The sequence below is a fragment of the Gadus macrocephalus genome, chromosome 23 (assembly GCF_031168955.1).
Source record: "Gadus macrocephalus chromosome 23, ASM3116895v1".
Classification (NCBI taxonomy): Eukaryota; Metazoa; Chordata; class Actinopteri; order Gadiformes; family Gadidae; genus Gadus; species Gadus macrocephalus.
This window is the reverse complement of record NC_082404.1, coordinates 9421332-9448274: the sequence shown is the minus strand read 5'-3', so window position 1 is coordinate 9448274 and position 26943 is coordinate 9421332. Positions and strand designations below refer to the sequence as shown.

General features: G+C 43.3%; 1 long non-coding RNA gene across 1 annotated transcript; it reads right to left on the bottom strand.

Moving 5' to 3' along the window:
- Window positions 1-1508: 1508 nt before the first annotated feature.
- LOC132452500 (uncharacterized) lies at window positions 1509-25749 on the bottom strand. The gene is made up of 3 exons (XR_009524364.1): window positions 25490-25749; window positions 18200-18305; window positions 1509-2780 (listed from the first exon to the last, which is right to left on the bottom strand). It is a non-coding gene; the product is annotated as an uncharacterized LOC132452500 (long non-coding RNA).
- Between the last annotated feature and the right edge of the window lie 1194 nt (window positions 25750-26943).

The following is a 26943-nucleotide window of genomic DNA, read 5'->3' as shown; positions in this document are numbered from 1 at the left end:
CTCAGAGGTGCCCTTCTCTTTGTGTGCGGAAAGCTAATTAAAGACCCGAGAGACGCTAACAGGTGAAGAATGGGGACGACATCGGGCTGATTTCACACCAGGCACTCGAACGGTGAGCTAGGAGCCGGGGCTCTGCCTTGCACCGCAGATCAAAGCCCGCCGCTCGCACCCTGCGCAGGAAGAGCAGCGGCGTAGAGGGCACCTCACTATGCTAATCCCTAGGACGAATATATTTTAATCTTGTTAGAATACAAGTTAATGCTCAACTGTTGGCCAAGAGGAAGAGGTGCCATGACCCTGTGTTTACTCCCACACCAACCCCCCCCCCCCCCTCTCCCCACCCCACCCAACCTCCAGGGCCGGCCAATAAAACGCCATTGGACAAAACTTGTTGATTTGGTGTGGCCAATCGGCACACAGGAATCAACAACACACAACACAAAGTCCACGGCAGATTTAGCAGAGAGGCAACAGTTTTCATTAGCGACGCGGAAGTGGACAAACATGATGTGTGGTGTCAATGACCCTGGGTCAATCCCTAGCAGGACACCCAGCTCAGGAGGAAATGAGTGTTTGGTCTCCCAGCCGAGCCCTCTGCTCAGAGCACCTTGGCAACCCTTGATCTGTCATGGACGGAGCTTCCTCAGTTCACAAAAGACAAATAGAAGAGGGTTTCTAGAGTCACACCCAGGCTTCACTCACTGCCCCCCCCTGCCCCCCCCCCCCCCTCCCCTGCCATCCCACTGCTGTCAACACGCTTTGGTTCACCCCTAGGAACCTCAGAACAAAGATTTAACACTTTTATGTCCCCTGGTTGTACCCTGCAGCCTGGTATTAAGTGTAACCTGTACCCCGGTACGACCCCTTTATTTCTCACACTACCCGAGTATTTAGGGTACGCATTATCCTAGCATATCAAATTATTGTTTACCTCATGCCCGATTATTTAGATAACCCGAGTGGACTTAGTATTTAGTGTACCCTGTGCCCCAGTCTTTAGTTTAGCCGGCATGCCAGTTAATCCTATTAGTATGTAGTGTACCAAATACCCTAAAGCAGCACATACTAGGGTATACCCTATGTTTTACTTTACCATGTGGTCACTTGTTTCGGAGACATTTAGATAAGGTGTCACAGCAGAAAGTACTGGACAGCAGTAGAATCGAAAGAGATGAAAATGAAATCACGAATAAAACAAGAAAAATAAAAGAAACAGAAAATATATCTCTAAAGACGAAGTTGACCAAGTATTGCAGTGTTGTTCAACATGTACCGCAGTGTTTAGTTTTACCGTGTACTAGATTTAGTTTCTAGCACGCAATCATTTCCTTCTTTACTGGTATTTGCTGTTTAGTTTTTCTGGCGTTATCGTCAAGTTTTATTTATTAGTTATATCTAAAGACAACAGAGGGACATTTAAATTCACCAGATGGTCACAAACGTTTAGTTTCACGCCTTAACGTTTGGCCTGTTCTGGCAAGAATATATAAAACCACTCTCACTTGCAATGTTGCTCAACAGTTATTTATTGTGTTGGAAAAAATTAACGATCACAAACAAATAAGCAAAGGAGCTGGAGACAATAGATACCTTGAGGAAAAAAAGAACAATAAACCACAGCATTAATGTTTAATCATGTATAACAATGTGTAATGTTTAAGGGTGGAGACTAGCACCATTTACTCACTCAAGTTGATCAAATTATAACAAATATAAGGTTCTCGATCATATTAGGGGCTGTGCTGTATCACGTTTTAGTACATATTTCGTACAGGTTATATCATGTGGACTGCAGCAATACATTGAGAGTGATTGCAGTGATTAAATATTTTATCAGTATTTATTTGTGTGTGTTGCGTGTACCCACCTCTCCATAGCACCCAGCACCCTAAGGCTCAACATTCAGAACCACAGGCATGGATCTGAGGTAAAAACCACTGCGGCACAGTGTTTCTAAACTCTGCTAGGCATAACAACGCCACAGTCTGTTGGTTCAGTACTGTTCAACTGTTTCATACGCAAGTTTCTCTTCCAACACAGAGAGGAGGACGAGGGCCTGGTGTGGTCGGATGCATCAGAGAAACCACCGCCCGCTTCATGGAGACCTTATCAGTGGCTAAATACCATAGGGTTTCAATAGTTGCGATTGAATAGTAATCGTGCACACTTTCAGCTTTAGGGACAAAAATACATACATAGCCGTAAGATGAAACGTGTAGTATAATAGTAGTAAAATAATTTAAGCACCTTTCACTGTGGGTCGAATCTCAGCACTGATTTATAGTAATACAATTTAGTCATAATATACACAAGATAAGACCTAGTAAGTTTCCACTGGCGATAATAAAATGGCAGGCTGCTTTAAATTGAGTTGTCGACGGTACAGTGATGACAAACCTGGCCTTCTCTGCTTCTGTTGCCAGGCAACAGGAAGCCAGACAGGGTCAAGGGCAGATCCTACTCACCTCAGTCTCCTCCTGTCTCCTGGGACCTCCCTGTCACTCACAATGGTTCCCCATCATCTAGCTCCATGCTGACATCTTCCTCATCCTCCTACTCATCCTCCTCTTCCTCCTTCTCTATCTCAACGCTAACATCTTCCTTATCATCCAGCTTCAAGGTGACATCTTCCTCCTCTTCTAGTTTCACGCTGACATCTTCCTCCTCTTCCTCTTCGTGGCGCTCCATGTTACATCAGTCCTAGCAACAACACCTCCTCTTGGACCACCACACCTAGCAGGACATCTTCTTCCTCCTCTTCCTCAACCACCACCAGCTCCCTACAGAGACGAGGACAAGTGGAAGGTAGAGAAGCAGTGTGACAATGGATTCATCTTGAAGGAGTGTTCCTCTGCAAACACTGAGCTTGTTTAGTCATTCAGAACCACGCCGCACAATTAGCACTAGTCCCACCACAGCCCCAGTGCAATCAAGACCTGTAACAGCTTTCCAAAGATCACCTCTATGCCTGAATGACACCACGACAACAACACAACGCTATGGTAGGGATTTTTCTGAATAGGGACACGCAGGGAGAAGTCATCTCGATAGTATTTATTTAGAAGTGCAATTGTTTAGGAGTATGTGAATAAACATGTGAGTAATTTGATTTGAAGTGGGTGCATGCGCACACACACACAAGCACACACCCCAATAAACACATAATATTTTGAAAAACGTTATCATTCTTTGATTATCGTTTTAACCTGTTCGACAGAAGGTGTATTGAGTAAACGAATAATCAATTTATAACATTTACCAACAGGAGACGGCAGCCTAAATGCGTGGGTGTATCTAGCGAAGATAGTCCTACCTGGTGTTAATAGCATGGATTGGAATCTGGTTTTCTTTGTTGTAATTACAAATGGATCCATATAGTTGAGTGTAACATAAGACCATGTAAAGAGCTGGAGTGTATTCAGTTACCTCTCTGTATAATTATTCAGTAGTGTATTTACTGCATTGTGTCTATCGAAGACATTCCGGGCTGGGTATGTTAAGAGATAAAAGGGTAAAGAGAAAATACACAATACTTCCATAAATATAAGAAAATACAGCACAATACAATACAGTACATACTACAAAACCCTACTGCGAAACATATTAGAAAACAATGCAACAATACAAAATATTATGCTGCAGTCCGTAAAATGAAATAGTACCACAAATACTTCCATTCCATTTTAGATATTGGGGACAATTTATTCACTGATTATAGTGGAGATCTTTGGGACAAATGAGTTCAAAACAAATCCTGTTGTTTCGACAGTGCGACACATGTTGGACCATCGCGCAACTTATTCTACACCAAAATGAAGAATAATGTAGAATGAAAATAATAAAGATACCAAAGGTCACTTTAATAGGAGGTTAAAGAGAGTTTCCCATGTAGCGCTACCTCAAATACCCCCCAGGAAAGCCCATGCATTTTCCTGTTCCCAAAAGCTTTACCATTCTGTCAGAAATCTACAAACTCAGGCATTGACGATGTCATACAGTGCTGCAGCGCACGTGCTCCTAACATAATGCAGACGGAGCCATGGACTACGTCCTACTAGTACTGCTGGAGACACTTAGAGATGTTTAGGGAGTTGAGGACTCTGACGCAGATGGGCTTGGATTGGCGTTGAGGTGCTTGCTGACTTCAAGCGCCTGCGCCCACCGCTGGCTGCCATTTTGACTGTTTTCGGGTACCCAGAGAGAGAGAGAGAGAGAGAGAGAGAGAGAGAGAGAGAGAGAGGGTGGGGCTGAGCGGTGGCGGCCATGATGGTTAGATCATGCCAACCGTAGCTGTAGCAACCTGAGCATCCTCCTTCGCCTCCTTTACCACCATCTTACCATCCAGGCTGAACCGTGTTCACCGTACTGGGCCACACCGTCTCACCAGAATAACCAGAATAACCACCACACAGCAGCGTTATGCTCAGCACGGGAAAAAACTCCGGCCGCTATAACGACCGTGAGGTATCAGACACTTTAGAACAATAAAACCAACACGTTTCCAGCTTGGATAAATTAAAGCTATGTATAAGAATATACTAACAAAATACTTATTACTCTATCCAGTAGACTTTTATATCGCACTCCAAATTTTCAATTTTTTTGGAAAACCGCTGTTTCGGTCAAGTAGCCTACATGGGAAATTATTTTTTGTAATATTTTCTTTTAAATATAACTATATATTTTTATAAGATATAACATTATATCCCAATAAAGTATTTATTTGCGGAACCAGTCATACTGTTCTTTAAAGCTTCAATTATTATAAAAATACTGAGGATTATTTAGGTCCAGTGAGGTTTAAATTACAAATGGCCGTATATCAAGATGGCTTATCAAAGTTAAGTAAATATTCTTAAAGTAACATACAGTACAGTAGCAAACATTAATACATTCATTATAAATATATTGGGAATTATTGCATGATTATTGTGGACTTTTTACATTTTCTAAAATACATTGTATAAATATTTTTTATAATATGTATCATATTTTACATTTTAAAAATTCTTTAAATTTAGACGTATCTATATTCAAGTACTTACAGAGAGCGGCATCCCAAAGCATCAAATAAAATAAACCAAATTCAATCATTTGAGAGAGAAAAAATCCTCTCCCTCAAAAAGCCCCCTTGTTAAAAGCCCTATTACGACTATAAACCAAGAAAAACAATGGAAAAAAACATTAATGTTTGTCCTTTTAACTAATGTCAAGCAGCATATATCGATTTTGCAAGTGTCCACTGGCTATAAAACAAAAGAGGCAGCTAACACAGTAATGATCTGTTTATTCAGACGGAGGCTTCTGAACCTCCATACTCTCTAGTCCCCAGCCCTGCCAAAAGACAGGAAGGCAAATCGTCCTCTTTTTTCTACGACTAAAGTGACTTTTAACCAACTACAGTTAATGTCAAAGTTCACCAGGTCCCCTTGGCAACAGCGGGGCAACGGGCAACAGTGTCTAGACAGGTCACGGTAACCCCCGCCACCCCTCATCCTAACCCGTCCCTCCGCCCCCTCGGCTCCTTCCGGAAGGGGCATTGGACCCGGCCAAGGCCAGGGTAAACAGGAGAGGGGGGGGGGGGGGGGGGGGCTGGCCTTTGGCCCCAGAGGTCGGATCACCACCTCCACCCTCCAGTGATCAAAGCCGGGGCTCCTCCGCGTCAGGCGTCCGCTTGCAGGGGGCGGGGGAGGAGATGAACTCTGTGTTCTGTAATCTGGACGGACCCCGGCCCGATTGTCTCCTTTCACGGGCCCTTCCGGTGGTGGGGAGCCCACTGGGGAGGACAGGCTCTTTCACAGGGGGCTCCGGGGACAATAGGGGCTCTTCCGTCGCGCTCCGCCATCTGGGCCCCAACAAGAGAATGGCTCCCAGGAGGAGAATGGGCGCACGGCTTCACAGCCTGAATGGAAGCCACGCTGCTGGGGGAGACGGCACCAAACATACAGTAATGCCTCACAGTTACACACACACTGCAAGGCAATCTGCATGCACAAATAGAGCCGTGTACATGGGCTCTGACATACACTGCTGCACAACACGCAGGGCTTTAGCATGACATACTCACAGCAGAAGCAGAGGAACACGCACAAACAATGTTCAGCCGACCACGCCCCTGACAACATCCCTAAACATCCCGTCGTGACACAGCCAAGGCCATCCAAGACCCCGATGTAATCTCAGTTACCAGGACTCTCTGTTGAGTTCCATCTCTACCTGCACAGGTTAATGCAGGGCAGGGCTTCACCTGCTCAGACTAAACTATAACAGTCCAGAAAAAACGAATCTAGAACCACATAGATTAACCTAGACTCATTGAATCAACCGGGACTAACCTAACCCGGACTAATCTGGATCATCCTAGACTACCCCCAAATTTTGTCTAACCTAGAGTAAACGTACTCCACCCTTGACTTATTAAGATAAAACAAGATCCTAAACTAACCTAGACTCATCTAGTTCAACCTAGGTCACCATAGACTATCCTAGACTAACCCTTAAACTAGACTCTAGGTTTCTAGTTAGTAGTAAGTGTCAGATACCAGTCAGAAGATATAAAAAAAGATGAAGACAAGACAAAATTCGCACAATTAAAGGATTTATGAAACGTTTTAAATGAATAAATTCAAAAATCCATTAATACGATAATGTACTTTACACCGAAGGTCTTTGTGAGACTGTATGTTTAGATGCTAAAAAAGTAACAAGGAAATACATATTTTTAGGATTAAACACCATCTTTGGTCTTAACTATGCCACACATCCCATAATACAAGATAATAAACAGAACAGAATACAGCCATTATTATTTGTATTTGAAATTCCATTCAGCTTCATTTCAATGAGTACAGAAGTTGTAATCAAAGATAAGCAAATTCTGTTCCAGGCATCAGGACGACTAACAGGGATTAGTTTTAATCTGGATTAATAATCCCACGCCTTCGTGACTGTACGTACGCTACAACCATCAACGCTCATTCACGAGCTGACACCTGTGAGTGCCTCTTTACAACCCTTTCCAATCCTCTTTTCTGTCTTTTGTCTCTTATCTTCTCTTCCTCTCTCGTCCTTTCTCTCTCTCGTCCTCTCCCTCATCCTCTCTCTCTTCAGCGTAAACTGCATCATTCTAAACCTTTATTTAAATAAATTCTGAATTATATTTTTCCATTAGGACCTTAATTTGTGTAAGAGTTTTTGCATTCAGACAATAGGCAAATACACACAACAGGACACGATATAAACAAACGTAAGTAACACACAACCGGACAGAATTACTATTATGTATTTCCATTACATGGTTTTGTTGAATACTCGATTCTGATTGGTGAGCTACGGTATTCAGAGGTCTGTTATTGATGTGTAGCAGACCACTTCTATGAAGAACAGACTGTTGCTATGGACACACTCCTCTGACTGTAGAATATTTCACTTTTTTAAGCATTAAATTATTTTTTTTTTAAATCAATTCAATCTGGAAAAGCGAGAATTTACACAGAGCCTGACATTCTAGTTAAATAAACCCGTTTTGCGTGTAATGCTATCGGGAGATATTTTGCGATACATTGCTATACAGTTTTTCCATTATCCCTTACATATTACATTTTTTCCGTTACATTTTCCAAACAGTTTTGCATCCACACAACAACATTTTCAGAACTATCAACGTCCACACGAAACATAACGATGAGTGAAAATGGTATAGTAAGTATGCGAAGCCAATGGGCGGTGGAGTACCTTTTCTGCACAAATATGCAAAAAAACAAAGAAGAAATCCACGAGCCACAACAACGGCTTTGCACGTACAACGGCGTACAACGGCTTTGTACCCCAGTGTATAGTCGTAGTTTTCAAAAAGGTAAAGCTACGGCTTCGACTGTACACATATCGCAGACAGGGCTGGGTTTTTATAAACTCCACTCTGGAAGACGTTTGTAAAACTCTGTTGTCATGTGGACACAAGGCAAAAACGCAACAAAACCTCTTTGTTGGGTGTCACCCAGTCTTGTGACTTAGGACCCTTCAACACGATGCCTATACCGTCACCAGGTGTATTCTTTACCAAATCACCTGGACAGGTGAGACCTCGTTAAGACTGTTAAAACAGTTAAAACCGTTAGGGTTTTATAAAAGGCTGGGAAAGGATTTCATAAAACCAGTGTATTGCTGTCAATGTCCCATTTATCCAGAGTTTATGTCAAATCTGGACTCTTGGCAATATGGTGAAAAGTAAGTACAAGCAAATAAAAAGTTCCTCTAATTCCATGCTCTAGAAGTCGTTTTGAAACTGGTCTGTTTAGACCAGAGATCGAATCGGGATTGAATCCTGATTTGAAAACTGTTCCCAAAGTGACACAGGGCCTGAGTTTGGACTTCAGGCTGCTTGGTCACCATAATATATAGTCTTCATTTCTCATTCCACAATGTCAGTTAGAACACTGGGTGACACCAGCTTTCTGTGTCTTCTGTGTATTCTTATCATCGGATGTCATCCTAGTTTGGATTCTTATTTGTACATTTTGATTAGATGCAAACACAAAGAAGAGAGTGGTATATTTAGAGAGGGAATATGTCCCTGAGGCAGTTCGTCATCTTAAACATTCTCTCATGTCTTTGAAAGACGGATATCTTGCTTTGAAGATGTTGCACATTCATGGTTTAGCTGTCAACTGTCATTAAAATACATAAGAACAGACAGACAGATGTATGTGTGTGTTGGTGCCTCTATGTTTGTGTGTGTGTGTTTGTGTGTTAGTGTGCGCGTGTTGTCTCCAGTCAGGTGTGTAGCATAGCAGCCAGGACCCTCTGTGCCATCTTCTAGCTGAATAATTAGCCTTAGCAAGGCTACGCTACACTCATTACTGCTAACAACAACAGACTGGAAATAGCATCCAATCCTATAGAGACAGGGAACAACGCTCCACTGAGCTCGTCGCCAGTCGGCGTGTGAAACCAACAGGAAACAACAAGACAGGAAACAACCAGACACCTGCTATTTCCCTGCTAACCCAGGCTCCAACCCAGCACACGGCTGCCCACAATGCTAACACATTCACTAGGGCGCTACACCAACACACCCGGGAACCACTCGTTCACACTCACTTACTGCATTCCACTTTCACTTTCTGCTGCAGCTATTTACTCTATTAAAGAATATCTGAACCAAAACGTTCATCAACAATATCACAATTGGTTACCTGGATAAATTTATCCAGGGAATTTTAAGGAATTTGAGTAAGTGAGAGCGCCACCAAGTCAACAAATCCTGGGGAGAACCCGACTCTGTAGAAGTACTGAATATTATGGTAACTAAAGGCAACTATCATCTACAGCCCACTCAGGTTAGTTCTTAAAGCATGGAAGCAAGTCGATTCTACACACTGTGGCACATTTTCATGGTTAACTCAGGATTTGGTTATTTGCATACTAAGATATAATTTGGCTACCAACAGGGACAGCCCAGCATTTCTGATGACCTTGTGGTTGTCAAGAGGAGAGAGACAGAGAAGAGGAGAACATGATATTGTGAGAGAAGTGCAGTCTGAGAAGTTAATCCTGTAGAACAATGTCTTGTATTAAACCCTTCCGCTATGAGTCGTAATATAATACATGTGTAGAGCAGTACAATACTGTCTTTGTAGGTTAGTAATATACCGCCTGTGTAGAGTAGTAGCTATATACTGCCTGTGTAATATACAGCCTGTGTAGAGTTAGAGTAGCAGTAATATACTGCCTTTGTATAGTAGTAATATCCTGCCTGTGTATGGTAGTAGTAATATGTTGCCTGTGTAGGGTAGTAGTTACACTGTATACAGTATAACTACTACCCCACACAGACACTGTATTACTTTAACTACTAGCCTACACAGGCAGTATATTACTACTACACTAGGTAGTCTATTACTCCTCTACACAGGCAGTAAATTACTACTCTACACAGGCACTATATTACTACTACTTTACATAGGCAATAAAATATATATATTGCCTGTGTAGAGAAGTATTAATATACTGCCTGTGTACCCCCCCAGTACAGTTCTGGTATATAGACAAGGTAGAACCATGGCCATTGACTGGTAAGTCATACTATCAAATGAATTAATTCTTCAACTAAACATGCAAAAATGTGGTTACATTAAAGTCAAATCTTTTATTTTTCTTCTATTGCCAATTATCAAACCAACATCCTCCTTACAACCCAGTCTGTTTGAACAATCAGAACTCAATATGGTCGATCAAATCCAGAATGAACCAATCACATTGCTTCACCAGACAAATATGTTGCTTCCCTTGGTAATATGAAATACGTCTCTAACAGAATGCTTTAAACTGTCTTTAGAGTGTCACATCAAACTGTGCACCCTGGGAAGCGTAAGACACTTTGGATAAAAGCGTCCATCAAAAGGTTATTATATTTAGATTGCTGTGCCTCTGTACATGCCTGGGTTTTCGCACATTTTTTAACTATATTATGTGTCATAATATAAGTAGTTTAGTGAGTACAGTAAGTTCAATATTTTGACAAATTTAAGGAAATAATCAAATATTATATTATAATACGGCAAAGATCTTCTGTGTAGAAAAAACAACAACATAGTAGTGATGCATAAAGAATCAAATTAGTAAAGGTCTTTAGCACCCTTCAAACACAGGATCATTACATTACACAGTGATTACCAAGGCAGGAATTACATCTAGAATAAATGAGCAATCCTTAAAAGTGCAATTCTTAAAAGAAAATACAAGACAAAGAAGAAGGAATCACGTAGATTAGCATAACAATCTAGCAGTTTCAGTAAGAGTATTAGAAGTAGTAGTACTTCAAGCAGTAGTGGAAGCAATCCTGGTACTAGTATCACAATGAGTTGGATTGGTAGTGGTAGCAATAGTATAAGTAGTATTACTAGTGGTGGTAGTGTGAGTTATAGTAGTATAAGTAGTGGGAAATGAGTAGCATCCAGGCAGCTGTATCAGCACCTGTTCTTTGATATGTAGACAAGGTGGGGAGGCATTAAGTAGCAGGCTGTAGAGACTCTTATTAGTGGGCAGTTTAGTGATTAAGAGGAGCTGAAGATAAACAGCGGGCTGGGCTGGTATCAGTCAACGCACAGTGGGATAGGAGAGGTCAGAAGTTAAGCTTCCTAAAGAGCCCCCCCAGCACCCCAGCCCCTCGCTCCCTCTCTCCACTACACTGCCTGACTCTCAACACCCAGAACCCAGCTCCCTCGCTCCAAAACACTGGCTCTGAACACCCAGGACCCGGCTCTGAACACTCAGAACCCGGTTTCTCTGTCCCCAACACTGGCTCTGAACACCCAGAACCCGGCTCTGAGCACCCAGAACCCGGCTCTGAGCACCCAGAACCCGGCTCTGAAAACCCAGAACCCGGCTCTGAACACTCAGAACCCGGCTCTGAACACCCAGAACCCGGCTCTGAACACCCAGAACCCTGCTCTGAACACTCAGAACCCGGCTCCCTCTCTCCCAAACACTGCCTAGCTCTGAACACCCAGAACCTGGCTCTGAACACTAAAAACCCGGTACCTCTGTCCCCAACACTGGCTCTGAACACCCAGAACCCGGCTCTGAACCCTCAGAACCCTGCTCCCTCTCTCCACAACACTGGCTCTGGACCCTCAGAACCCTGCTCCCTCTCTCAACAACACTGGCTCTGAACCCTCAGAACCCTGCTCCCTCTCTCAACAACACTGGCTCTGAACCCTCAGAACCCTGCTCCCTCTCTCCACAACACTGGCTCTGGACCCTCAGAACCCTGCTCCCTCTCTCCACAACACTGGCTCTGAACCCTCAGAACCCTGCTCCCTCTCTCCACAACACTGGCTCTGAACCCTCAGAACCCTGCTCCCTCTCTCCACAACACTGGCTCTGAACCCTCAGAACCCTGCTCCCTCTCTCCACAACACTGGCTCTGAACCCTCAGAACCCTGCTCCCTCTCTCCACAACACTGGCTGGCTCTCTGAACACACAAACATGAAAAATATCAATTTCACATTTGGTTTAACGCTTTCACACTTTGTGTCACTGACACCCAGAGAGGCGAGCAGGAGGGGGGGGCGAGGGGCAACTCCTGGATCAGGGTCGCCTTAATGCCTATCAATTAGGATCAAAAGGGGATTATGGGCTGGGGGGCGGCGGGGGAAGGAGAGCCATGCAAAGTGAGTGAATGCTGGGGGTCACAGGCCCAACTTCATTAGACCTGACCTTTCCACACCACGGTGTGACAGCACAGAGAGCCAGCAGCCTTGGGCTCTCGCTGCCCAGTATTAAATGTCTGGCCGAGTGTCAAGTATGTAACTCAGACACGCAGCGGGGCTGGTGAAAATCTGTGCCGTATGAAATATTCACTTTCAAAGTCCTGCGAGACTTATTAGGTTACCACTATTTGGTGCAGCAGATATTTGCTCATCAAGCCACCAGAAACCATTCCTTTCACCTGCCAGAGCGGCAGAGGAAGTCTAATTAGTGGTGGTGGCGGCGTTTCTCCGAGCGATGGAGCACCGGAGGCGCCGGTGCTCGTCTTAATCCACTAAAGGTCACACCGTGGAATCGTTTAACGCGTCCCAACACACCTGCGAGCCTCAAATGCCACCCAAACAAGAGCACATTTCAATATAAAGTGTTCTTTGGAAAGATGTGTGTGCACTAGAAAGTGTTGTGTAAGTCATGAGGGTATATTTCGCCAAAATCCGTCATGTTCCGACTCCAACCAATCTCTTTTCCATTTAGGAGGAGGCTGAGTTGATGGACTTGAACTGTGTTTCCTGAAAAACCCTACTGATGGTGTCGTAGTGGGAGTGGAATATAAAAGGTCACAACGATTTGCCACTTTTCAATCATAAAATGACAGAAAAGGGTGAATCCGCTTATGACACAGCCATGCCCAATTATCGATGGATATTACAGATTTAAATTAGGAGTTTTTCCAAAATTAAGTGAAGGAACTTAAGGTTAACAAATATACATTTAAAAACGTAATCGGCGATTGCGTTGATGTGTGCTAATTGCGATTAACACGTATTTTTGTTGAAAATATCTGATTGATAATAAAGACGCACGATAATAAGGATTCCTGGGAACACTGAGAAGCAGGCCGGCTGCAGAATCGAAACACACTTTCGGAGCTAAATGAGAAAGTTGCAAGTTCAGTTCTCCGAGTGACGCTGGAGTTCTCCAGTTCCTCTCCTCTGGAGGACATTCAACTGCTCTTCCACAAGTTCTCTCTCCTCTCCTTTTTTTTTTAAAAAAGGGATTAATACTGTGAAGCATATGGGAGAATGTGGAAGCCAAAGAAAGTTTGGAGCTATCTCTAAAGAGCTGAAGTTGAATTTGGGCTGAAGTTTCTTCTGCTTCCCTCGAAGTTTGTGTTCCATTGAAGTGGGCATGCAGCTTTGCAGTACAATAAAACTGTGGTCAGCCATGTCCCGCCACCCCCCCGTACCTTTCATGATGCTTCTATGGACCAGCACCATCCCATTTAAGGAGGCGGTGGTAGTGTGAGTATTTGCAGTCAAATGAAAGCAGGAAGGATTGTTGGAGCTGTCAGTGTAACGCAGCAAACTGGAAGAGGACATGCAACGTGTGCACATCATGAGACGAAACAGCCAAACATGCCGCATTCATCTTCTATACTACACTACACTACAAAATGCATTCTCTGGTCTTTCAAACAATCATTCTCTACACTAGACTACAACATGAGTCCTCTCGCCTTTCAAACAGTCATTCTCTGCACTACACTACACTACAACATGCGTTTTCCCCTCTTTCAAACCACACACAAATAAGGATGTTCGCTACAAGGTGCTTTGTTTTGATTCGCTGGGCAGGGGGGGTTTGGTGATTCATTCACATGCTGCAGAGTCATGCTATGTGACTGATGGCAGAATACAGAGAGCTTATGGGCTAGCAAGACATTGTCTTTAGAGTCAAAACAATTACTGCTCTGCTGGAGTTCAACAATACGCACACCAGGAACATTCAACCACTCAGTTTATGTAACTTCAGTATGGATGGTAAAATACTGCTGCTACTACTGATACAATACACTGATACAACTCATATTAAGTACTAGTTTAAAGTCCTGTAAAGTAACATGTGTAGCAGCATCATGTTAACCGATTTAAGGACTGACAGCCCAATTTCTTATATCAATACAGCTGTGATGACATATATTTAATGCTAGCTAAAACCAATTGCAATAGCATGACTCGGAAACCCAAGCACCCACACACCAAAACCATTCAGCACACATTGACTTGATTATAGAATCAGAGACCACAGTTAATATAACAGATATAACCTAACCCCAACCTCATCTAACCTTGTACGTAAAGCTAACTTAGTGGTGGAAAAAGGTCCAGAGTCAACTTGTAGTGGTAGGGACAGGAAGGTTAGGTGTTTTGTACAAGATGAGTTAACATGGGGACAGGGAAGTTAGGTGTAGTGTACTTTATGAGTTTTCATGGGAACAGGGAGCGTAGATGTAGGGGACAAGATGAGTTTTCATGGGGACAGGGAGCTTAGGTGTAGTGTACTTTATGAGTTTGCATTGGGACATGGAGGGTAGGAGTAGTGTACAAGATGAGTTTTCATGGCAGGGCACAGCCCAGCTTAATACGTTCCTCACTGGCTGTTGTGTCGTCTGGCGTAGGAACACAGGCTGCCTTTCAAAGCGGATCACCACTTTAGAGGGCTAACCTCCACTTATAGACACACTTAGAGACAGCAGGTACAGTACTTTAACCAATCTACTTTCACTCACAAACAAAGACAGGAGTACAGTACTTTTTACCAAGCCCTTTTCAGTACTTGATAAAGACAGCAGGTACAGTATATTCCACTAAACTTTTCAGATTCCCAACTATACCATGCAACTATGAGGAGTTTGAAAAGGCTAGAACTCAAACTAAACAAAATAAAAAGTACATATTCTAAGTGTATTACAAATGGTCCCGATTAACATTTTCAAGAATACAATGCTAATGTTAGAAAGTGAATAATATATTATTTTACAGCACTGGCATGTTATAGATATTATCTACAAAATATGAGGTAGAATTTGCTTGCGAAAACATATAGTTTCAACTAATAGTAACCACGACAAATATTGTCTGCGTATACATTTTTAACGATATTAGATATCATAGATATTATAATATTTGCTTTTATTTACTCAACATGTGTGCATAGATAGACCAAAGCTCAAAAATATCAAAAAGGAATTTTTCAAAACACATTTTTGACATGAACGGCAGGACGGTCCTGATTTACATAAGAACACATTGTACGCAATTTATGATATAATATAGGAAAAGTGTTGTGTGGTAAAATAATGACTGCAGCGATTAACCAATTGAATACAAATGATATCAATGCTGCTAGGTATTAGGACATCTAGGCCTGTTTATTTGCGATTCAATTATTATACACATTATGTTATTACAAATGTCAATAATGTCAACAAATTACCGTTTGCGCATTTGCTGATTCAAATGTTTTAATTTAGACCGTTATTACTCACCTCTTCTGAGAAAAATAATTTAGATAGTCTTTTTAACTGAATATTTTTGTATAAAGAGAAATATAAAAGAAAAATCTTACACTAACGCTAATCAAGATATACATTATGAAAAATATATCAAACACACATAATATTTAGCGACGTTAATATTTAATACTATATGTTGGATTTGGAAGGGCCAAAATGTAATAACTGTTTTCTAAATGTATGAATATAGTTAATTGATTTATACACGTTCTGTTTTGTCGTTCATAACTGCTATCCTCCCAAGCATTCAAAACATTTCGTAAAAACAAATGCAACGAGAAATATATTTCCTAAAAACAATAGAACGGCAAATATTTCACAACCCACGACCAATTTTGAAAACACATAAATTCAGCACAATCAAAAATATTTTTTTACGCGCCATCGAGCATTTTTCTCACTTTAATGCGTCCATTTTTGCTATTGCGGTGTACAGCAAACTGAAAGCCGCCGTAAGTGGGTCTGCGGTTCTGAAACCTAAAATGGAGGCGGTTGGCCTTGAGATGGATGGCTGGGTCTGGCTAGCAGTCCTCCCAGCTGTGCAGATGGGCTTTGCGCTAGCATGAGGGAATGGAGCTAATGGATCAGGCTCGTGGCACTGAGCCAGCAGAGCCCTTAAAACACACTGTTGGTTTCATACACGCCACACCACTGTCAGAGACAACACCCTTCTGCCTGGCAACACTCCACCACCACCACTATCACTGCACCACCACCACTATCACTGCACCACCACCACTATCACTGCACCACCACCACTATCACTGCACCACCACCACTATCACTGCACCACCACCACTATCACTGCACCACCACCACTATCACTGCACCACCACCACTATCACTGCACCACCACCACTATCACTGCACCACCACCACTATCACTGCACCACCACCACTATCACTGCACCACCACCACTATCACTGCACCACCACCACTATCACTGCACCACCACCACTATCACTGCACCACCACCACTATCACTGCACCACCACCACTATCACTGCACCACCATCACTATCACTGCACCACCACCACTATCACTGCACCACCACCACCACTATCACTGCACCACCACCACTATCACTGCACCACCACCACTATCACTGCACCACCACCACTATCACTGCACCACCACCACTATCACTGCACCACCACCACTATCACTGCACCACCACCACTATCACTGCACCACCACCACTATCACTGCACCACCACTATCACTGCACCACCATCACTATCACTGCACCACCACCACTATCACTGCACCACCATCACTATCACTGCACCACCACCACTATCACTGCACCACCACCACTATCACTGCACCACCATCACTATCACTGCACCACCACCACTATCACTGCACCACCATCACTATCACTGCACCACCACCACTATCACTGCACCACCACTATCACTGCACCACCATCACTATCACTGCACCACTACCACTATCACTGCACCACCACCACTATCACTGCACCACCACCACTATCACTGCACCACCACCACTATCACTGCACCACCACCACTATCACTGCACCACCACCACTATCACTGCACCACCACCACTATCACTGCACCACCATCACTATCACTGCACCACCACCACTATCACTGCACCACCACCACCACTATCACTGCACCACCATCACTATCACTGCACCACCATCACTATCACTGCACCACCACCACTATCACTGCACCACCACCACTATCACTGCACCACCACCACTATCACTGCACCACCACCACCACTATCACTGCACCACCATCACTATCACTGCACCACCACCACTATCACTGCACCACCACCACTATCACTGCACCACCACCACTATCACTGCACCACCACCACTATCACTGCACCACCACCACTATCACTGCACCACCACCACTATCACTGCACCACCACCACTATCACTGCACCACCACCACTATCACTGCACCACCACCACTATCACTGCACCACCACTATCACTGCACCACCACCACTATCACTGCACCACCACCACTATCACTGCACCACCATCACTATCACTGCACCACCCACCAATAACACTATCACCACCACCACAGCACCACCACCATCGTCAACACCAAACCACCAAGCATAGCTCACAATAGACAATGGCATAATGAAGGTCTGAATCTCTAATGCTATACGACCACAAGCTACACGATATGAAGTAGGGTGTTTGATCGCCATGGCAGCGTTGGAGCCAAGATGGGAGCTTCTTACGAGCAGTCATCCCTGTGATTCTGTAGCCAGGCTGCATGGGGGACCGTCCACCAATAGGAACGCAGCATGGAGATTCAGACGCCCTCCTTGCATCAGCACATTTTGGCTAATCTTCCAGTGAGCGCTGGGGCACCCACAACCCACATGTCTATGCTATGAAGAGATCATAACTCAATGTTACTTAGAATGAATGGCAGAAATCAGTGTGATGGGTGCCATCATTTCAATTAAACGCGGAGGTTCGTAAATACACACTCATCCTTCCCTAAGGCGCTAGGAAGCGCTCACTGCTTCACCTTAATGCATTCCTAGCATTACACAAAGCCTTCCTCCTCTCCACTATAGACATCCACAGGAGATTAGGGAGCAGGTCAACACTGGTCTTACCATGGGCCAAGGCCTGGGTCAGGTCCTGGGCCAAGTCCTGGGCTAGGCAGGACCAGATCTTCGGCTAGGTTTCGGTGCTCTTTGACTCGGATAAGGAAGACTCCAGCTGCAGAGAAAGAGAAAGATGTAAACCTTGTAAACATGGATGATCATGTTATAAACTACTGCTATAAAATATGGAATATTTACAAATAGAAATCTGATTATTTATATAAATTATCATGATACATATAAATGTGAATGTGTAATAAAATTATATAATCTACTGATAAACAAATGTCGATATAGTTATCTGATAGCATCTATCGATATAAAATCTATTTCTATCAAATAATTAGGGCAACGTTGCTCGATGAGGAAACACACGAATACTAACACAGATTACATAATTTCGTGATGTATATGGAACATCTTGTAAACATGGATACTCATGTTATAAAATACTCTGCTGTAAAATATGGAATATTTATAAATCAAATTATGATTATTTATTTAAAAGGTCTTGATACATTTAAATATTAATATGTGAGATACAGATATAAACTACTGATAAAATCGAGTTATAAGAAATGTCTTTGATGGAATCTATCGATATAAAATCTATTTACATAAAATAATTAGGGCAGCGATTCTCGATTCAAAACAATTCCCAATTCAAAATGCACATTTTCAGATCTACCCCAGTCCGCTGTGCTCCAAGAGAGGCAAAGTAGAAGATTAGGCATGAGAGCAGAGTAAAATGTGTAGAAGTTGATGTCGCTTTTTATATTTGAAAAAGTTGTTTCAACTGGTAAACACACTAGGACAAACAACTGATCGAAGTCATAACACTGCCTCTTATTTGAATCGATTTTTTTCCCCCATACCTAAAAATAATCAAATGTACTGATCGGAAATAATAGATTTCTGTGCGATAATATATGTATATATAGATAGAATGTACAGCGGGTTACAATCCAACCAATGACTAAAGTTAAAGTTTCAGACATTTTGTCGCTGAGGAACTGAGGTGTGGGACTGAGAACATGTTTCTTATTGTGCATAATGACAATAAACACTTTGAATCTGAAAGGATAAGAACAGGTTGTTTGTATTCTTCAGTAAATGTCCGCCCAGGTCTCCTTCGATGTTAAGGCAGGGTTTCAAACCTGTTGGTTGAGCTCACTTGGGGATGATATGTAGATGCGGTTGTGGGAGATGTAAGCTATAGATATTTGATGAACCATTTTTAATGTATTTTTTTTAATGTACAGGTTGGAAAGATAACGCTTACTAACCCAAACATTTTAAGGATAGGCCTCCAGTAGGACTACTACCACTCCAGTAGGACTAGTAAGATCAACACCCAAAGGATCGTGACTCAACTGGAACAACTACCACCCGAGTAGGAATCTTACCCTAACACCTTAAAGATGCTGATAGTGGCATTTGTGTGACCCAGATTCAACGAGTCCTCATTTTGCATCCAGAAAAGGGAGTATGCTGGGATAGACTTTGTCAGCAGCACTACTAAAACTAAGACGTTGAGGACTATAACTCCAGTAGGACCAGCCAGTAAACAACAATGACTCCAGTGGGTCTATGAGGTTAAGGACTATGACTCCAATAAGACATGTTAAGGACTATGACTCCAGTAGGTCTAACAGGTTAAGGACTATGACTCAAATAAGACACGTTAACGACTATGACTCCTGTGGGTCGAACAGGTTAACAACAATGACTCCAGTAGTTCTAACAGGTTAAGGACTATGACTCCAGTAAGACACGTTAAGGACTAAAGCTCCTGTGGGTCTAACAGGTAAAGTACTATGACTCCTTTAGGTCTAACAGGTTAATGACTATGACTCCTGTTAGTCTAACTCGTTAACGACTATGACTCCTGCTGGTATAACAGGTTAAGGACTGTGATTCCTGTAGGTCTAACAGGTTAAGGACTATGATTCCTGTAGGTCTAACAGGTTAAGGACTATGATTCCTGTAGGTCTAACAGGTTAATGACTATGACTCCTGAAGGTCTAACAGGTTAAGGACTATGATTCCTGTAGGTCTAACAGGTTAAGGACTATGACTCCTGAAGGTCTAACAGGTTAAGGACTATGACTCCTGAAGGTCTAACAGGTTAAGGACTATGACTCCTGAAGGTCTAACAGGTTAAGGACTATGACTCCTGCAGCTATAACAGGTTAAGGACTGTGACACCTGCTGGTATAACAGGTTAAGGACTATGATTCCTGTAGGTCTAACAGGTTAAGGACTATGACTCCTGCAGCTATAACAGGTTAAGGACTGTGACTCCGGTAAGACACGTTAACGACATTGACTGCTGTAGGTCTATAGTTTAACGTCTATGCCTCTTGTAGGTGTAACAGGTTAAGGACTTTGACTCGAGTAGTACTCACACGTTGGGACTATGACTCCAGTACTACTACTAACCCGTTAAAGAACATTTACAATAGGGCTAACGCTCCGGTATGCTTACACATGCTGAAAACTATGGCTGCAGTTGGAATCCTAACATTACTTTGACTTTAGTCCAACATGTTAAGGATGTATAAATGCTACAGTTAAATATAGGATCTGGATATAATTAAGTGTCTTGGCTGGTCATCCATGAATATTACCAACCCAAATCAATCGAAAACACACACACACACACACACACACACACACACACACACACACACACACACACACACACACACACACACACACACACACACACACACACACACACACACACACACACACACACACACACACACAAAGAACCCCAAAATGGTGGGCTGTGAAAAAAGTTTCAGTAGTTTTCTGTATATCGCTTTTGAGTATCGCTGGGCCTGGTGTGAACTGGGTGTAACCATGGCTAACCGTGTGTATGGAGACGCTGATCAAACAGAGTATGTGTTAACACTATCCCAGCCATTATGAGCCCTCCGCTGGTCATTCCACAGCCCTGGTCACTTCCACTATACACTTTAACACTCCTTAGCCTAATACTAAGCACTGTAATACTGCTATCATCTGACTGGTACGAACATATGTGTGCGGCAAGCTTGTTATATCCAAAATATTTTTTTACACAATTGAGTTCGAATAATCGCATTACAGCGACCAAATGACCTGTCTATAAACTGTGTTAATGAAAAATAACAGTTTATAGACACAACAGTAATAATCACAATACTGAAATCAACTTTTGATTACAGAAAACATGCAGATTCCTTTGGAACCGCCATCTTATAAAGAGGAGAATATTATTTTGAAGATGCGTTGTTAAAAATATGCATTAAATGTCTTTCTATATATGTATGTATTTAATATGTATTCATAACAAAATGAATACGTATAATATATACGATATAATTTAATTTGTCTGAAACTATTTTTCGGCACAGAAAATAAGGCAAAGGAAAGTATTGCTTAGACTAAGAAAACAGAGAAAAAACATGCTTTGCGATAGTATTAACATATTATTCACATAAAACCGTTGAAATAGTCATTAACAGCTAAATGATGTACAGAAGTTGTAGAACAATAGTTTATAAAATCATCAGTTGGTAAATTGGGTTTTCCTAGCTTATATTAATATTGGTAATGTATGTAATATGGTAAGATTGGTAATGATCGGTAGTTTAGGTAATATAGAGTAGGTCATTTAGGTTATATTTATAATATATGGTAATAAAAGTTACATTGGTAATCGATGTCCTATCGGTAATTATAGGTAGTATAGGTTATATACGTAATATATGGTAATAAACATAATATCATATAAGTAGCACAGGTAATATTGTAATTGTATGCATTAACATACATATCGAATAGAAATACACATAGAAAAAAACATAGGTAATGTTGGACATTATATTGGAAATATGGTTGCATAAAATATTGGTAAAATTTATTGGAAATTATATCTCCATATATATGGTAATATGTGTTAATGATTAAGGCTCTGATTACATACATCCTGCATAACACCTCACAGGATACAACGACACAGTTTACTTCCCCCCAGACCTAAGACACAAGACCCTGAAACCAGGAGAGACCAGGAGAGACCAGTAAAGGCCAGAAGAAACAAGTAGAGATCAGGAGAAACCAGTAGAGACTCAGAGACAGAGGGCTGGGGGCGGGTACTAAAATGTTGGAGGGGCCATATAGTCACATGACCAAACTGTCTGCAGAAGACTGCAGTGACATGATGGGGTTACAGTCTGTAGTAGAGGAGGTGAGGCCGACTGTAGTAGAGGGGGTGAGACAGTCTGTAGTAGAGGGGGTGAGACAGTCTGTAGTAGAGGAGGTGAGACAGTCTGTAGTAGAGGAGGTGAGACAGTCTGTAGTAGAGGTGGTGAGGCCGACTGTAGTAGAGGGTGTGAGACAGTCTGTAGTAGAGGGGGTGAGACAGTCTGTAGTAGAGGAGGTGAGACAGTCTGTAGTAGAGAAGGTGAGGCCGACTGTAGTAGAGGGGGTGAGACAGTCTGTAGTAGAGGAGGTGAGGCCGACTGTAGTAGAGGGGGTGAGACAGTCTGTAGTAGAGGAGGTGAGGCCGACTGTAGTAGAGGGGGTGAGACAGTCTGTAGTAGAGGGGGTGAGACAGTCTGTAATAGAGGGGGTGAGACAGTCTGTAGTAGAGGGGGTGAGACAGTCTGTAGTAGAGGAGGTGAGGCCGACTGTAGTAGAGGGGGTGAGACAGTCTGTAGTAGAGGGGGTGAGACAGTCTGTAGTAGAGGAGGTGAGACAGTCTGTAGTAGAGGAGGTGAAACAGTCTGTAGTAGAGGAGGTGAGGCCGACTGTAGTAGAGGAGGTGAGGCCGACTGTAGTAGAGGAGGTGAGACAGTCTGTAGTAGAGGAGGTGAGGCCGACTGTAGTAGAGGGGGTGAGACAGTCTGTAGTAGAGGAGGTGAGACAGTCTGTAGTAGAGGAGGTGAGACAGTCTGTAGTAGAGGAGGTGAGGCCGACTGTAGTAGAGGAGGTGAGACAGTCTGTAGTAGAGGAGGTGAGGCCGACTGTAGTAGAGGGGGTGAGACAGTCTGTAGTAGAGGAGGTGAGACAGTCTGTAGTAGAGGAGGTGAGACAGTCTGTAGTAGAGGAGGTGAGGCCGACTGTAGTAGAGGAGGTGAGGCCGACTGTAGTAGAGGGGGTGAGACAGTCTGTAGTAGAGGGGGTGAGACAGTCTGTAGTAGAGGAGGTGAGACAGTCTGTAGTAGAGGAGGTGAGACAGTCTGTAGTAGAGGAGGTGAGGCCGACTGTAGTAGAGGGGGTGAGACAGTCTGTAGTAGAGGGGGTGAGACAGTCTGTAGTAGAGGAGGTGAGACAGTCTGTAGTAGAGGAGGTGAGGCCGACTGTAGTAGAGGAGGTGAGACAGTCTGTAGTAGAGGAGGTGAGGCCGACTGTAGTAGAGGGGGTGAGACAGTCTGTAGTAGAGGAGGTGAGGCCGACTGTAGTAGAGGGGGTGAGACAGTCTGTAGTAGAGGAGGTGAGGCCGACTGTAGTAGAGGGGGTGAGACAGTCTGTAGTAGAGGGGGTGAGACAGTCTGTAATAGAGGGGGTGAGACAGTCTGTAGTAGAGGGGGTGAGACAGTCTGTAGTAGAGGAGGTGAGGCCGACTGTAGTAGAGGGGGTGAGACAGTCTGTAGTAGAGGGGGTGAGACAGTCTGTAGTAGAGGAGGTGAGACAGTCTGTAGTAGAGGAGGTGAAACAGTCTGCAGTAGAGGAGGTGAGGCCGACTGTAGTAGAGGAGGTGAGACAGTCTGTAGTAGAGGAGGTGAGGCCGACTGTAGTAGAGGGGGTGAGACAGTCTGTAGTAGAGGGGGTGAGACAGTCTGTAGTAGAGGAGGTGAGACAGTCTGTAGTAGAGGAGGTGAGACAGTCTGTAGTAGAGGAGGTGAGGCCGACTGTAGTAGAGGGGGTGAGACAGTCTGTAGTAGAGGGGGTGAGACAGTCTGTAGTAGAGGAGGTGAGACAGTCTGTAGTAGAGGAGGTGAGACAGTCTGTAGTAGAGGAGGTGAGGCCGACTGTAGTAGAGGAGGTGAGACAGTCTGTAGTAGAGGTGAGACAGTCTGTAGTAGAGGAGGTGAGACAGTCTGTAGTAGAGGGGGTGAGACAGTCTGTAGTAGAGGAGGTGAGACAGTCTGTAGTAGAGGAGGTGAGGCCGACTGTAGTAGAGGGGGTGAGACAGTCTGTAGTAGAGGAGGTGAGACAGTCTGTAGTAGAGGGGGTGAGACAGTCTGTAGTAGAGGAGGTGAGACAGTCTGTAGTAGAGGAGGTGAGGCCGACTGTAGTAGAGGGGGTGAGACAGTCTGTAGTAGAGGAGGTGAGACAGTCTGTAGTAGAGGAGGTGAGGCCGACTGTAGTAGAGGGGGTGAGACAGTCTGTAGTAGAGGAGGTGAGACAGTCTGTAGTAGAGGAGGTGAGACAGTCTGTAGTAGAGGAGGTGAGGCCGACTGTAGTAGAGGGGGTGAGACAGTCTGTAGTAGAGGGGGTGAGACAGTCTGTAGTAGAGGAGGTGAGACAGTCTGTAGTAGAGGAGGTGAGACAGTCAGTAGTAGAGGAGGTGATACAGTAGTAGAGGAGGAGATACAGTAGTAGAGGAGGTGATACAGTAGTAGAGGAGGTGATACCGTAGTAGAGGTGATAGTCAGTAGGATAGTTGATACAGTAGTAGAGGAGGAGATACAGTAGAGGAGGAGATACAGTAGAGTAGGTCATACAGGAGATTCACCTCCTCTGTCTACCTCTCTTCTGTCTATCACCACTCTGCTATCCAGATTCATCAGAATCCTGCTGAATGTGGAAAAGCTGTGAACCCGAGCTCATCTTGGGGACGTTATCATTAACACCTACACAGAATGACACTACACCTTCAAAAGTGTCATGCCTTTCAGTTTGGTGGGTCAGGCTTGTACATGGCTATATAGTCAGTAAACGAATAAATACGACGAGTCTTCTTGTATGTTGCTGTGTGTTTTATGATGTATAATTTGCTGACTACAAGGTATGCTCACGTGGGCTTATGTTTGGCGCGCACCGGTTAAAATGACGGCATTCACGTGAGCAAAGGTGCGTCACCTGCGCATACTCGCGGACCGGAGCGTGAAGCAGGTGAGCGCCAACATGGGCATTAAAACGGCTGCGCGGACACGGGACAGCAGCACGGGCCGCCTCCGGTTGACAACAAACCGTTGACACATTTTATACGTTATACAAATATATCACAGTACTATGGCAACTGAAAGCCTGCCCAAAAAGCACGGCTACCATTGGATATCAAACGCAGTCGTATCTTACCTGGTCATAAAGAACTGTCTGCTGACAATTGTAGACTGACAATAAACTTTCGTTTCGTCACTCTGGTTGACTGTAAAGCTAGGGTGATGGCGGCGCTTCCAGCGAGACGTAAAATCCATCCTTTCGTTGTATTTCTCTAATGGGGGGCGAATATAGAGGGAGTTAAAGTCCATGTTGTGTTTTATCAGTTTCAGACAGAGTCCAGACAGTCTCCTGGCGGGGACGTGCCTAGCTGAATTGCGTGTGCACGTTGAATGGCGCGGGAAGCCAAACGTTCCCGAGTGACATCCGCCTCGCCAATCACCTTGCGAGTAAGAATCAAACATCCAATGATCTGTGCCGTTTTGATAACTTCCCGCCCAGTTGCTGACGCAGATGCGACTAAAAAATAGTTGATACAGACAGTTGTGGGTCACCGGCTGGATCAAGGAGAAAATGAGGAGTCATTGCATTATTAACCCTAAACTATCGCTTAACTATCAGTCGATGTGAATATTATTATTATAACTTTATTCAAGAAACAGGAAGGTCCACAAAGATAGCACAGTACATAATATATATATATATATATAACAAAACATTTAAGAAGGATGCAAATGATGCAAATCGAACACATCTTGATTTACTTCAAAATAGTTTACCCCATTAGTAATTAGCTTGTATAAGTTTTTTTTATCGAAACCTTCTCTTTCTAAAGGTTGACATTTCACCTAATATACCCAAGAATCACATAAACTAGTCAAAATTATTTCTTGAGTTCACTGATATTAGTTTAGCATTGAAAATATATAATTGTATGCCTGCATTCTGTTCTGTTTCTCCTTACCATTTTACGGTTTGGAACTGAAATAGGTGCATTATCAATTTGGGAAAACAATAGTATATTTGTTTTTTTTGGGGGGTCGTCAGCACAAGTACTATATAGCATTAAAATACTTCAAATATATATCCATGCTCTGGTAAGACCTGTCTTCATCTTAAAACTCTCTCCGTCCTTCAACCTCATTTACATTGTTATGCAAAGAGAGAACTAGGGACAGGCCGAATCAGCCCCACACCAGATTATAACTGCTGGATTCTCCTCATCCAATGGGGGGAGAAATCTAAAGGTTCCCAGGAAGAGAACTCCCAAAGGGGAATGGGTTCAACCCGAATGTCTGCAGTCTACCTAGGCATCCTTGAGCAAGAGGCATTTGGCTACAAAACATAAATAGTTACTAAAGTTGATCTTGTCTTGTTTGGCCCTCTACGGCCCTAGTTAGAGTTATTTTAGACTAATTGTCCTGTGTCTGGCCTGTTTCTGGCATAGAATGCTTTATTTAGCCCAGAGTCCTCTGGTTAATGTATGTTGTTTACTGAATAAATAATAGAGCGATCTCCCATGTTAAAATGTGAGGTGTTTCATCTCAACAAACTACACTCCGTACATAGAAAATAGAACAAAATTACATATT